General features: G+C 48.4%; 3 pseudogenes; 1 reads left to right on the top strand and 2 right to left on the bottom strand.

Annotated features, from left to right (window-relative positions):
• Window positions 1-3,882: 3,882 nt before the first annotated feature.
• Window positions 3,883-6,829, bottom strand: LOC124973622 (polyubiquitin-C-like; annotated as a pseudogene).
• Window positions 4,035-12,868, top strand: LOC124973623 (polyubiquitin-B-like; annotated as a pseudogene).
• On the bottom strand, window positions 7,581-9,080 carry LOC124973626 (polyubiquitin-C-like; annotated as a pseudogene).
• Window positions 12,869-13,365: the final 497 nt, after the last annotated feature.

Below are 13,365 nucleotides of genomic sequence, written 5' to 3'. Positions count from 1 at the left end.
ATACAGGGAGTCATGAGGGGCTGGCATCTTCTTTAGCTGGAAGCTCCCATGGCCCATTGCATGGTTGGCTTCCCAAAGAGTGGCTAAGCTTGTCGAGGCCAAACTGTGAGGCCCATGTGGATTTAGGGGACTCCCAAAATTGCTGCCCAGTCTGTGTACACAAAAGTGTGGGCAATCCTGGCTGGGATTGGCTGTGTTGTGGAAGGATCCTCACAAGGCCTGGCTCTAAGGCGCCAGCCACTCCTGTTCCTCAGGTTCCCAGAATCCCACCTCACCTTGCTGTGTCCCTTCTACAGGGTGAGCCCCAGGTTACCTCTGTCCTTTGCTGGAAATCACACAGGGTGAAACCTGGGGTTCACCCAGCCATCCCCTACAACAGTCTCCAAGTGACTGCTCTGGAGAAAGGAGCCCTCCCTCTTGGTTCAAAGACTACTCCTTTCCTCAAAGGTACTCCTCCTCAACATCTAGCTGCAGATGTCCATACCTAGAGAAGACCAGGAGGCTGTAACCTCTAACATCCTGTACCCCTCATCTGCTAGAAACCTGGAGGGCTTCAATAACTTCCTGACAATCATGGGAGCTCAGAAGGGCTGGGAGGTTAGTCTGCTCTGCTTTCTAAGTGGTAGGAAAAGTGCCTGCCAAAGGTAGATGCTTCTCATCATTTCATCTGGACTCTTTTTGGTGACCCTTCTTTTCTCACAGGGTGACTCTGACCCTCAAGACTTGAACATTCAGAGCAATCCATCCCACTGTGTTGAGCACAAAGGAGCAGTGACCCAGGCTGGCCCAGCCAGACCAAATCCCAAGATTTTTACCATACTTACTAGGTAGGGGAAACTCTTTTCCTGCAATGCCAAGCCAGGAGATTGTGCCCCTAAAGCTAATAGGCAACAGGCCACCTCCCCACAGAGAGGACACAAACAGCAGAAGGCACTGCAAGATGGAGAGAGGCAGTGTCCTGGTGACATCACTGCACCCCTGGATAGAGAGGTACCTGAGTCTGTATCACCCCAAAATTCCCAGACACATGAACCAAGAACTCCACTTATCAGTCTCTTTCTCCTTTCATTTTATCTTTGTTTATTGTTCTAGCTATTTCTATTAGGGTTTATGCACCTTGAAACTATGGAAGATGAATCTGCTCTGATGCTTCACAGTGTGTGGCCTTCGTTCAGTTCTCTACACCTCTGAGCTTCAACTTCCTTCTTAGGAAAGAGGAGTTGCTACCTCTACCTCCACTATAGGAAGGCTGAGTTATAGATTCAATGAGATAAAGTAAAGTTCTTAGGATTGAAGTTGGATAAATGGACATTATTATAATTACAATTTACTAATTAAGCATAATTTACTGGAGAATCATTACAGGGAAATGCTTTCAAAGACTCAAGTATCATTAAGTTTCTGACTTCTAGGGTCTGAGCTATCACATTTTTCAGTGGGGTCTCAGTGTGGAAGCCACTGTTGTATCCCTAATGAACACCCAAAATCTGAGCGCCTGCAACATCAGGCACAGAAAAAGCACCAAATCATTGATCTGCCCTCTTCTAATATGGCTAAAAAAATTCAAAAACACAGTGACCACATTTGCATTTAGAACACCATAAACCCTCACCCAGGTGTTCAGGGCAAATCCATTCCAAGACAAGAGGCTCCCACTGAAAGGTTGTATCCCATTGGACATCAAGAAACACACCTTCCATTCATCCTCTAGCACAGCTCTGCAGGCTGCAGCACCCTGAGTCCTGGGCATACCCAGGGGGAGCCTGTTTCTGCTCTGAGAACTTCTCAAGGTCATCTGTGACCAGAAAGCATCAAAGTGTCCCCCTGTAACTGAGTACATCTTCCTTCCAATGGGGCAAGACAAGCATAGAGATGGTGCAGCTGTGACAGTTCAGCAGCACAGCTGTATGGGGGCAAAAACACTGTCACCCCAGAGGTCCACATGCTTAAATGGGCAAAACCAAAATTCAAACCATGACTTGTGATTCCAAAGTCTTCCCTTTGTCAACTCCACTATCCCAGAAGAAGTCACAACCATATGTGGGCTGTTGGGTTCAGCTGCAGAGAGATGAGAAGCGGGGCTTCATCCAGATCCCTGGGTGAAACACTCACCATCTCTGGGGCCTTAGGCAAGTTACCTGCCATCTCTGTGCCCAGTTTTCTAATCCACAAGAGAAGGTGTTTTCTTCACTGCACAGGCATGGGGAAAGTTAAAGGAGAGGGTCCATAGAACAGACTTGGTTTCTGATTTGTTTGTAAAAGGCCTTTATTCCCTTAGGGTGTTTTTAGCTGAGCCCTGGTTTTCTTACAGGGATGGAAGACTCCCAAAGCCTCGTCAGTTACCTAGTTTTCTTAAGTCTTAAATGCTGATTTGGCAAATTCCAAGTAGAGGAAAAAGGGAGGACCTGGTCACTGAGGGTGGCACCAGGCAATCACATGCACTAAAGTGCACAGACACCTGCAGCTGTGCAAACACCTCTGCTTAGAAAGCAGGAACAGGGACCTGCTAGAACTCAATTGGGTTGTTAGGGATAGAGAGTTGAGAGCAAGGACTCAGGACATGTCTTGTCCCATCAGGGTTCTGCAGTATTAGCAATTGCAGTCCCACAGTGGTGACAAAAGTGTCCTAATACCTGCTAACCCATGAAAAAAATGCTCCCACCAGCTCAGGTAGCACCCTATGAAGCTGTCTTAGAGAGATCCAGCTGGATGGCACAGGAGACACAAGGAAGCAAGAAAGCCAGGCCCTCCTGCTGTCCTCACCACTGAGAACCAGGGTGCTCAAGTCTCCCAGAGATCTCAAGCTCCCAGGAGCTGTGTTTCCAGAGCCCTGAAAGACCCCAAAATACATCAGGATGGGACTGTGTTATTCATGAGGAGAATTTCTACCCCCATCAGTCCATAAACACACTGCACACAGCAGATCTGAGTCAATCCTACAGACCTCAGGGGGCCCCAAAATGTCCCCTTGGAAGTTCTACACTCATTCAATGGAAGAGCATTCTGCAGCACCTCTCCTGCTGGCAGGGAGTGGAGGTTGGGGCTTGGGGTTCCCGTCCCAGAATCAAAACTCTGCAAAGAACAGGCAGAAGTTTCCTCTCTTGCCTGATGACCTATCATCCTTGCTTTATTCCCACTCATCCTCAACATGCACACGTCCCTCACCTTCTCAAATCTCCCCCAGGTTCCTCATCTTACCCAGAGTGAGAGCCCAAGATTTCAGCAGCCATGAGGTTCTGCATGATGGACCCTGTTCCTTCGCTGATCTCATCGTCACTCTCCTTCACATCTACATCCACTGTTCCTTCAGCTTTTTGCACAAATGTCATCCCCTCAGAGAAGCCAACCCTGATACCACCTCGGGTGAGCCCTTTCCATCTCTCTTCAGCCTTATTTCACCTGTAGCGCTTGGCACTTTTGAGATATATTATCTATTATCTACATCTCCCCAGACTGTATTGTACACTCAATGAAAGTTTGTGAGTAAGTACTCAATCTGCCTCTTATGGAACAGGGCCTGGAACAAAGTAGATGCTCATGAAATATTTATGGAGGTAAGAAAAGGCGGAAGAGGAAAAAAGGAAGTCTTATTTTATGATCCAGAAGACACTGTTCACCCTTATATTTGCTATCAGCTGAGACATCCTGAAGGACAGTTGTAAGTGAACCCTACCTTGCTCTTACATATTCTATAGCTCCCTGCTACCTGTTGAGGTGAGTACCAAGATACAAGTCTGTGCATTCCTGCACAGACTGGAATGAAGGGACCCTCCTGCTCATCTCCTTCCTCTGCATGTACCTGACCCCAAGCCATGATCCCAGGGACCTGCCTACTTCTAGATGGTGCAATCAGAAAGAGAATGCCTTTCTTCCAGCTCTTTGCTATATCAAAGTCTGCTGGTCAGGGAGAATGCCTTCCTCTTCTTGTATCTTTACCTTAAGTTTCTCAGTGGTGTCACTGGGATCCAACTCCAGGGTGATGGCCATGCCAGTCAGGGCCTTCATGAAGATATACATCCCACCTCTGTGAAAAGGAATTCATCTCCCCTGAGCATCAGTGGTTGATCTTCGCTGAGCTGGAAGAAAGGCACAGAGTTGGAAGAAAGGAACACCCTGTCTAACTACAACATCCAAGAGGAGTCCACACTGCACCTGGTGCTGCACCACAGATGTGGGATGCAGAATTTCATGAAGACTCTGACTGGCATGACCATCACCCTGGAGGTGGAGACCAGTGACACCACTGAGAATGTCAAGGAAAGAATCAAGTCAATGAAGGCATCCTTCCTGACCAGCACAGGTTGATCTTTGCTGGAAAACAGGTGGACAACAGTAGACTCCTTCAGGATATTGTAGTGACACTGGGTGTGTCTTACAGCTGTTTTCTAGCAAATATCAACCTATGCTGGTCAGGGAGGATGCCTTCCTTGAATTGGTTCTTGCCTTGACATTCTCAGTGGTGTCACTGGGTTCCACCTCTAGGGCGATGCTCATGCCAGTCAGGGTTTTCATGAAGATCTGCATCACACCTCTGAGATGCAGCACCAGGTGCAGTGTAGACTCCTGGGTGATGAAATCTGACAGGTTACACTCTTCCAGATCTTTGTGAGATAAATGTTTACTGGATTGAGAAAATTGCCTTCCTTGTCTTGGATCTTTGCCTTGCCATTCTCAATATTGTCACTGGGCTGCACCTCCAGGGTGATGGTCCTGCCAGTAAGGGTCTTCATGAAGATCTGCATCCCACCTCAGAGGCACAGCACCAGGTGCATGGTGGATTCCTTTTGGATGTTGTATCAGGCAGTGTGCACCAGTCTTCTAGCTGTTACCAGCAAAGATCACCCTCTGCTGATCAAGAAGTATGTGTTTCTTAACTAGGATATTTGCCTTGCCATTCTCAGTGGTATTTCTGGACTCCACCGCCAGGGTGATGGTCGTGCCAGTCAGCGTCTTCATGAAGATCTGCATCCCACTTCTGAAGCACAGCACCAGGTAGAGGGTGGACTCTTTGATGTTATAGTCACACAGTGTTCTGTCTTCCATCTCTTTGCTAGATCAACCTCTGCTGGTCAGTTTTCCTTCCTTGTCTTGGATCTTTGCCTTGACATTCTCATCGGTGTCACTGCGCTCCACCTCCAGGCTGGTGGACATGCCAGTCAGAGTTCATGAAGATCTACACCCCACCTCTGAAGTGTAGCAACAGGTGGTGGTGGACTCCTTCTGGATGTTCAGGTAAGACAGGGTGCACCAGTCATCCAGTCGTTGCCAGCAAACATCAACCTCTGCTGGGTAGGTGAGATGCCATCCTGTTCTTGGATTGTTACCTTGACATTCTCAGTGGTGTTAGTGGTCTCCAATTCCAGGCTAAGTTCTTGCTTGTCAGGGTCCTCATGAAGATCTGCATCCCACCTCTGAGATGAGGAATTCATCTCCCCAAAGCAGCAGTTGTTGATCTTTCCTGGCACAGAGCTGGAATACAGGCACACCCTGTCTGACTACAACATCCAGGAGGAGTCCATTCTGAACCTGATGCTGCATCTCAGATGTGGGATGCAGATCTTCATGAAGACCCTGACTGGCAGGACCATCACCCTGGAGGTGGAGCCCAGTGACACCATGGAGAATGTCAAGGCAAGAACCAAGTCGTGGAAGTCATCCTCCCTGACCAGCATAGCTTGATCTTTGAGAGCAATCAGTTGCAAGAAAGACACACTGTGTGTCACTACAACACCCAGAAGGAGTATAGTGTCATCCAGCATTGGCAGCAAAGATCAACCTTGCTGGTCAGGGAGGATGCCTTCATTGACTTAGTTCTTGCATTGACATTCTCCATGGTGTCACTGGGGTCCACCTCTAGGGTGATGGTCAAGCCAATGAAGGTCTTCATGAAGTTCTCCATCCCCCTTCTAAGGCACTGCAACAGGTGCAGGGTGGATTACTCCTAGATGTTTTAGTTAGACAGATTGCACCCAACTTCCAGCAGTTTGCCAGCAAAGATCAACCTCTTCTGTTCAGGGATGATGGCTTCTTTTTACTGGATCCCTTGCCTTGCCATTCTCTCTGGTGTCACTGGGCTCTACCTCCAGGGTAATGGTGCTGGTCATGCCTGTCAGGATCTTCATGAAGATCTGCACCCCAACTCTGAGGCACAACATAAGGTGCAGGGTGGTCTCTTCTGAACTGTTGTAGTCAGACAGGTTGCTGTGTTTCAGCTCTTTGCTAGATCAACTTCTGCTGCTCAGAAGAATGTATTCCTTGTCTTGGATCTTTGCATTGACATTCTCAATGGTGTCTCTGAGGTCCACCTCCAGGGTGATTGTCATGCCTGTCAGGGTCTTCATGAAGGTCTGCATCCCACCTCTGAGATGCAGCACCAGTTGCAGGGTAGACTCCTGGATGTTGGAATTCTACAGGCTACTGTCTTAAAGCTCTTTGTGAGATCAACCTCTGCTGGTCCGGAAGATTGCATTCCTTCTCTTGGGTCTTTTCCTTGCTATTCTCAGTGGTGTCACTGGGCTCCACCTCCATGGTGAGGTCATGCAAGTTAGGGTCTTCATGAAGATCTACATTGCACCTCTGAGGTGCAGCACCAGGTGCAGGGTGGACTCCTTCAGGATGTTGTAGTCAGGCAGGGTGAACCAGTCTTCTAGGTGTTGCCAGCAAAGGTCAACCTCTTCTGGTCAGGGAGTATGCCTTCCTTGACTGGGATATTTGCCTTGACATTCTCATTGGTGTCACTGAGATCCATCTTTAGGGAGATGGCCATTTTAGTCAGGGTCTTCATGAAGATCTGCATCACACCTCTGAGTTGCAGGATCAGTTATAACTTGGACTCCTGGAAGTTTTACTCAGGACGCTGTCTTCCAGTTCTTTACTAGATAAACATCTACTGGTCAGAAGAATCCCTTCCTTGTCTTGGATCTTTGCCTTGACATTCTCATTGGTGTCACTGAGCTCCACCTCCAAGGTGATGGTCATGCCTGTCACATTCTTCATGATATACTGCATCCCACATCTGAAGTATAGCACCAGGTGCCACTGGACTCCTTCTGGATATTCAAGTAAGACAGGGTACACCAATTTTCCATCTGTTGCCAGCAAACATCAACCTCTGCTGGTTAGGGGAGTTGCCATCCTCATCTTGAATTATTACCTTGATATTCTCAATGGTGTCATTGGGTTTCATCTCCAGGTTGATGGTCTTACTCGTCAGGGTCCTCATGAAGATCTACATCCCACCTCCGACACAAGGAATTCATCTTTCCCAAGCAGCAGTGGATGATCTTTGCTGGCACAGAGCTGGAAGACAGGCACACCCTGTCTGACTACAACATCCAGGAGGAGTCCACACTGCACGTGGTGCTGTACCTCAGAGGTGGGATGCAGATCTTCATGAAGACCCTGAATGGCAAGACCATCACCCTGGAGGTGGAGCCCAGTGACACCATGGAGAATGTCAAGGCAAGAACCAAATCAAGGAAGGCATTATCCCTGACCAGCACAGGTGGATCTTTGCTGGAAAACAGCTGTAAGACAGACACACCATGTCTCACTACAACATTCATAAGTCATCTAGTGTCATCCAACTGTTTGGCAGCAAAGATCAACCTGTGCTGGCCAGGGAGAATGCCTTCCTTGACTTGGTTCTTGCCTTGACATTCTCCATGGTGTCACTAGGCTCCACCTCCAGGGTGATGCTCGTGCCAATCAGGGTCTTCATGAATATCTGCATCCCACAACTGAGATGTAGCACCAGGTGCAGGGTAGAATCCTGGATGTTGAAATCTGATAGGCTACTGTCTTCCAGCTCTTTGTGAGATCAATCTTTACTGGTCAGGAAGATTGCTTTCCTTGTCTTGCATCTTTGCCTTGGCATTCTCAGTGGTGTCACTGGGATCCACCTCCAGGGTGAAGGTCATGCCACTCAGTGTCTTCACGAAGATCTGCATCCCACCATGAAGGTGCAGTAGCAGGTGCAGGGTGGACTTCTTCTGGATGTTTTGGTCAGGCAGGGTGCACCAGTCTTCTAACTGTTGCCAGCAAATGTCACCATTTACTGGTCAAGGAGTATGCATTTCATGACTGAGATCTTTTCTTGCCATTCTCTGTGGTTTTACTGGACTGCACCACCAGGGTGATGGTCATGCCAGTCAGGGTCTTCATGAAGATCTGCATCCCACCTCTGAGGTACAGCACCACGTGCAGGGTGGACTCCTCCTGGATTTTGTAGTCAGACAGGGTGTGCCTGTAGTCAGACATGATGCTGTCTTCAGATCTTTGCTAGATCAACTTTAACTGGTCGTGAATAATGCCTTCCTTGTCTTGGATTTTTGCCTGGACATTCTCAATGGTGTCAGTGGGCTCCACCTCCAGGGTGATGGTGGTGTCGGTCAAGGTCTTCATGAAGATCTGCAACCCACCTAAGAGGTATAGCACCAGGTACAGGATGGACTCCTTCTGGGAGTTGTAGTCAGACAGGGTGCACCCATCTTCCAGCTATTTGTCAACAAAGAACAACCTCTGTTTGTTGGGAGGATGCCTTCCTTGTCTTGGATCTTTGCCTTGACATTCTCAACTCTGTCACTGGACTCCACTTCAAGGGTGGTAGTCATACTGGTCAAGGCATTCATGAAGATCTGCATTGCACCTCAGAGATACTGCACAAAGTGAAGGGTGAACTTCTCCTGGATGTTCAAGTAAGAGAGGGTGCACCTGTCTTCCAGTTGTTGCCCTCAAAGTTCAACCTCTGCTGGTCAGGGAGGATGCCTTCATTACTTTGGATCCCTGCCTTCGCATCTCAATGGTGACACTGGGTTCCACCTCCAGCATGATGTTCTTGCCTTCAGGGTCTTCAGGAAGATGTGCATCTTCCTGAGGTGCAGCACCAGGTGCCGGGGGTACTCTTGGATATTGTAGTCAGACAGGATGCTCTCTTCCATCTCTTTGCTCGATCAATCTCTGCTGGTCAGAAGAATGCCTTCCTTGACTTGGATCTTTGCCTTGACATTCTCATTGGTGTCATTGAACTCCACCTCCAAGCTGGTGGTCATGCCAGTCAGATTCTTCATGAAGAACTGCATTCGAACTCTGAGGTGTAGACCAGGTGCTGTTGGACTCCTTCTGGATGCTCAAGTAAGAGAAGGTTCACCAGTCTTCCAGCTATTGCCAGCAAACATCAACTACTGTTGGTTAGGGAAGATGCTACCCAGTATTGGAGAGTTACCGTGACATTCTCAATTGTGTCAGTGGGCTCCACCTCCAGGTTATGGTCTTGCGTGACAGTGTCCTCATGAAGACCTACATTCTACTTCTGAGGCAAGGAATTCATCTCCCCAAGGAGCAGGATTTGATCTTTGCAGGCACAGATCTGGAAGACAGACACACCCTGTCTGACTACAACATCCAGGAGGAGTCCAACTGCACCTGGTGCTGTACCTCAGAGGTGGGATGCAGATCTTCATGAAGACCCTGACTGGCATGACCATCACCCTGGAGTGGAGCCCAGTGACAACATGGAGAATGTCAAGGCAAGAACCAACTCAAGAACACATCTTCCCTGACAAGCACAGGTTTGTCTTTCCTGGAAAAAGCTGTAAGACAGACACACCTTTTTTCACTACAACATCCAGGAGGAGTCTAATGTCATCCAGCTGTTTGTCAGTAAAGATCAACCTGTGCTGGTAAGGGAGGTGCCTTCCTTTTCTTGGTTCTTGCCTTGACATTCTCCATGGTGTCAGTGAGGTCCACCTCTAGGATGATGGTCATGCCAATCAGGGTCTTCACGAAGGTCTGCATCCCCCCCTGAGGAACTGCACCAGATGCAGATTGTACAACTCCTAGATATTGTAGTCAGACAAGATTGCACCCACCTCCAGCTGTTTGCCAGCAAAGTTCAACCTCTGCTGCTCAGGGAGGGTGCCTTCCTTTTCCTGGATCCCTGCCTTTCCATTCTCTATGGTGTCACTGGTCTCTACCTCCAGGTTATTGTTGTGCCTGTCACAGTTTCATGAAGATATGCATCCCACCTCCTAGTCACATCGCAAGGTGCAGGTTGGGCTCTTCCGAGATGTTGTAGTAACACAGGTTGCTGTCTTCTTCCTCTTTGCTGATCAGAAAAATGCCTTCCTTGACTTAGATCTTTGCCTTGACATTTTCAATGGTATCACTGAGATCCACCTCCAGGGTGATGGTCTGGCTGTCAGGTTCTTCATGAAGGTCTGCATCCCACCTCTGAGATGCAGCACGAGGTGCAGGGTAGACTCCTGGATGTTGGAATCCTACAGGGTACTGTCTTAAAGCTCTTTGTGAGAACAATCTCTGCTGGTCAACAAAATTGCCTTCTTTTGCTTGGATATTTGCCTTGCCATTTTCAATGGTGTCATTGTTGTCCACATTCAGTGTTATGGTCATCCCAATGAGGGTCTTCATGATGATCTGCATCTGACCTCTGAGGTTCAGCACCTGTTGCAGGGTGGACTCCTTATGGATGCTTAGGCAGCAGGGTGCACCAATCTTCTAGCTGTTTCCAGCAAAAGACAATCTCTGCTGGTCAGGGAGGATACCTTGACTGGCATCTTTGCCTTGACATCCTCAGTGATGTCACTAGTTCCACCTCTAGGGTGATGGTCATGTGAGTCAGGGTCTTCATGAAGATCTGCATCCCACCTCTGAGGTGCAGGACCAGGTGCAGGGTGGACTCCTGGATAATGTAGTCAGACAGTGAGCTGTCTTCCATCTCTTTACTAGATCAAACTCTGCTGGTCAGAAGAATGCCTTCCTTCTCTTGGATCTTTGCCTTGACATTCTCATTGGTATCACTGAGCTCCACCTCCAGGTTGATGTGGTGCCAGTCAGATTCATAAAGATCTGCATCCCACATATGAAGTGTAGCACGAGGTGGTGTTGAACTACTTGTAGATCTTCAACTAAGAAAGGTTGCACCGGTCATCCAACTGTTGCAGGAAACATCAAACTCTGCTGGTTAGGGGAGATGCCAATCTGACTTGAATCATTACCTTGACATTCTCAATGGTGTCAATGGGTTCCACCACCAGATTCGTGGTCTTGCTAGTCAGGGTCCTCATGAAGAACTACATCCCACCTCTGAGACAAGGAATTCATCTCCCCCAAACAATAGTGCTTGATATTTCCTGGCACAGAGCTGGAAGATAGGCACACCCTGTGTGACTACAACATTCAGGATGAGTCCACACTGCACCTGCTGCTGCACCTCAGAAGTGGAATGCAGATCAAGGAAGGCATTATCCCTGACCAGCACAGGTGGATGTTTGCTGGAAAACAGCTGTAAGACAGACACACCCTATCTCACTACAACATCCAGAAGGCATCCAGTGTCATCCTACTGTTTGACAGTAAAGATCAACCTGTGCTAGTCAGGGAGGATGCCTTCCTTGACTTGGTTTTTGCCTTGACATTCTCCATCGTGTCACTGGGCTCCACCTCCAGGGCGATGCTTGTGCCAGTCAGGGTCTTCATGAAGATCTGCATCCCACAACTGAGATGTAGCACCAAGTGCAGGTGGGACTCATGGATGTTGAAATCTGACAGGCTACTGTCTTCCAGCTTTTTGTGAAATCAATCTCTGATGGTCACAAAAATTGCCTTCCTTGTCTCGGATCTTTGCCTTGCCTTTATCAATGGTGTCACTGGGGTCCACTTCCAGGGCAATGGTCATGCTAGACAGGGTCTTCAAGAAGATCTCCATCCCATCTCTGAGGTGCAGCACCAGGTGCAGGGTGGACTACTTCTGGATGTTGTAGTCAGACAGGGTGCACCAGTCTTCTAACTGTTGCCACCAATTCAACCTCTGCTGATCAGGGAGTTGCCTTCCTTCACTGGGATCTTTGCCTTGACATACTCAATGGTGTCACTGAGGTCCACCCCCATGGTGATGATCGTGCCAGTCAGGGTCTTCATGAATATCTGCATCCCACCTCTGAGATGCAGCACCAGGTGCAGGGTCAATTCCTGGATTGAAATCCAATAGGCTACTTTTGCGAGATCATCTCTGCTGGTCAGAATCTCACCTTCTTGTCTTAGATCTTTGCCTTGACTTTCTCAATTGTCTGTCTCACTCCACCTCCAGAGTGATGGTCATGCCTGTCAGAGTCTTCATGAAGATCTGCATTCCACTTCTGAGGCATAGCACTCGGTACAGTGTGGACTTCTGGATGTTGTAGTCAGAGAGGGTGTTGTCTCCCAGCTCTTTGCTAGATCTACCTCTGGTGGTTGGAAGAATGCCTTCCTTGTCTTGTATCTTTGCCTTGACATTCTCATTTGTGTCACTGAGCTCCCCCTCCAGGGTGATGGTCATTCCTTTCAGGGTCTCATGAAGCACTGCATCCCACCTCTGAGGTGCTGCACCATGTGCAGCATAAACTCTTCCTGGATATTCAAGTAAGACAGTGTGTACCATTCATCCAGTTGTTGCCAGCATACATCAACTCCTACTGGGTAGGGGATTTGCCATCCTGGTCTTGATTCATTACCTTGACCTTCTCAGTGGGGTCAGTGGTCTCCACCTCCAGTTGATAGTCTTGCTGGTCAGCATCCTCATGAAGATCTACATCCCAGCTGAGACCAGGATTTCATCTCCCCCAAGCAGCAGTGGATGATGTTTGCTGGCACAGAGCTGTAATACAAGCACACCCTGTCTGACTACAACATCCAAGAGGAGTCCACCCTGCACCAGGTGCTGCACCTCAGAGGTGTGATGCAGATCTTCATGAAGACCCTGAATGGCATGACCATCACCCTGGAGGCGGAGCCCAGTAACACCATTGAGAATGTTAAGGCAAAGATCCAGGAAAAGGAAGGCATTCTTCCTGACCAGCAGACATTGATCTAGCAAAGAGCTGGAAGACAGGCACACCCTGTCTGTTTGCACCATCAAGAAGAAGTACACCCTTCACCTGGTTCTGAATGTCAACAGTGGGATAGCATCATCTGGATGTGGAGCCCAGTGACACCATTGAGAATGTCAAGGCAAGAATCAAGTCAAGGAAGGCATCCTCCCTGACCTGTGCAGGTTGATCTTTTCTGCCAAACAGCTAGAAGACGGGCACACTCTGTCTCACTACAACATCCAGAAAAAGTCCACCCTGCACCTGTTACTGCATCTCTTCATGTTTTCAACATGGAGAATGCATCCTTCTTTGTATGGTCTGAAAGGGTCTCCCATGTGTGACCTCATGATGCCTCAATTTTGGAGTCTTCCATTACTGTACCTGGACAGTAGTTAATATCATTTCCCATGTCAGTCTAGTGTACTGACATATTTGGTCTAAAGGAATTTTGCAGCACACACAATGGAGTGAGTCGGTTCTTTGTTTTGTGAATTCAATG

This window comes from Sciurus carolinensis, unplaced genomic scaffold (assembly GCF_902686445.1).
Source record: "Sciurus carolinensis unplaced genomic scaffold, mSciCar1.2, whole genome shotgun sequence".
Lineage (NCBI taxonomy): Eukaryota > Metazoa > Chordata > Mammalia > Rodentia > Sciuridae > Sciurus > Sciurus carolinensis.
This window is presented reverse-complemented; position numbering and strand designations above follow the sequence as displayed.